Here is a 2,167-nt window from a genome sequence, read left to right on the forward strand (position 1 = left end):
AATCAAAACCACAAGGAGTATCACTTAACTCCAGAATGGCTTTTATCAAAAAATCCCCAAATAACAAATGCTGGCGAGGATGTGGAGAGACAGGAACACTCTTACACTACCGGTAGGACTGCACATTAGTGCAACCTCTGTGGAAAAGAATTTGGGGATGCCTCAAAGAGCTAATAATAGAAATACTATTCGATCCAGCAATAGCACTATTAGGCTTCTGCCCCAAAGAGCAAAAACATTCTATAATAAAGACATCTGCACCTGAATGTTTATGGCAGCACAATTCACTCTTGCAAGGATGTGGAAACAATCGAAGTGCCTGTCAATTCATGAGTGGATTATTAAAATTTGGTATATGTGTACAATGGAATACTACTCAATAATAAGAAACGACAGTGATCTAGCACTTCTTATATTTTCCTGGATAGAGCTTGAGCCCGTTATCCAGGGTGAGGTATCACAAGATCAGAAGAATAAGCTCCACATGTACTCGTCATCAAATTGGCACTGACTGATCAACACTATGGTGCTCACACGGTAGTAATATTCTCCAGTGATTAGTGGGTTGGGGGGGTAAACTCACGACTAATGGACATGGTGAGCATTGTAGAGGGGAAGGGCATGCCTCTAATCCTCTCTTGCGTGAGGCAAAGAAATAAAATATAACCAAAATGTTTGTACCCTTATAATATCATGAAATAATAATAAAGAAAAGAAGTAACTAAACATCCAGGCTGAAGAATGTACTGAATATGTTGCCACTATACTCTAAAAGGAATATTTTGTTGATGTTTAAAAGTATCTTAATGTTTTTTAAAACACAGATAAGGACCTTACATTTATATACCACCATATTTTTCTAAAATGGCACAAGTATAAAATTATAAAATGTATATGAAACATAAAGCTGCATGGAATAGGATTCTCATCCTCCATAATGACTGACCCAGGAACTACAGCTTCCCCAGGCCCCACCTGGCTAAAATGAGAGATGGTGGGATCAATATCTCAGCATATCATGGTGTCTCAGCACACGGGTTGGAAGTTCTGGTTTCTGGTCTACACCACTGACAGGGCACCTGTCTGCATTTCACTGCTAGTCCTATAGGCAGAGATAATATTCAGACAATTCACTCCTATCAGTTATTAAAACATTGAAATACTACCATGTCAGTCAGTAAATAGCCACTCCCCTAAGTCCCACAACTCTCTCTCCTGCCAACCTGCCAGGACACCCCCACCCCCACCTGGCCTGCCCCAGAATTGGGGTGGGTGGAAATTTTCCATACCTTTAGGCCCTTCTTCAATGGACTGAGAAAGAAGCTTATTTACAAAAGACAAAAATGCTGTCCAAAATCAAATGTAAACTCCAGGCATCAGAAGATTTGAGCTTGACCATTTCAACACAGCCTATAAACTTTCCCAATTAAAAGCAGCAAGGAAGCCACAAAATGTCACTTTGTAGTGAAGGAAACAATAAATAATCTTTTTTCTCATGACAAAGCATTCCAAAAATTCCTGGTAATTGCTGCCTGGAATCCCACTGTCATTGAGATGCACTTTGTTTACTAGGACAAAAAAAACCTGATGAAATTTTTAAAGCCTGTAATTTGGAAGCTTTGTCAATAGAGAAAGTTTTCACAGGAGTAATCTGGGTCCTCTTCTCTTTGAAACAAACCCAAGCATTGACTCACACCAAGAGAATGTGAGTTATGACACCTGCTTCACCAGGGAAGAACTGGGCGGAGCTGAAGAGACAAGGAAGTGAAATAAAAAAATACACCGAAAAATAAAAAGAAAGTGAATCTGCCCTCCACTGCAGTGGGGAATTTCCAGCCATGGGGTGTAGTAATCAGAGCCTTGAACTTGGCTTCTCTTAATAGTTACACAAGTTAATACTCCTAACTCACTGTATGGTCCTGAGCTTGTCACTTCCTCTCTAGAGATTACTTCATTTATTCATAGACGATGAATGAAATACAAGGAATTATGCTGAGTTTTAATAAAACAATGTATGCGGCAGTGACAGCACCATGCCTGGCTACTGCGTCAGCTTCCTAACTAGTCTGTCTTCTCCCTTACTCTTCCCTCCTCAGAACCTTGGAACTTGATGTGGAATCTCCCCGGATCATCCAAGACATTTGCATGAGGAGTTCCTTATTATTAT

Source organism: Propithecus coquereli, unplaced genomic scaffold (genome assembly GCF_000956105.1).
Source record: "Propithecus coquereli isolate 6110/MARCELLA unplaced genomic scaffold, Pcoq_1.0 Scaffold202, whole genome shotgun sequence".
NCBI classification, from domain to species: domain Eukaryota; kingdom Metazoa; phylum Chordata; class Mammalia; order Primates; family Indriidae; genus Propithecus; species Propithecus coquereli.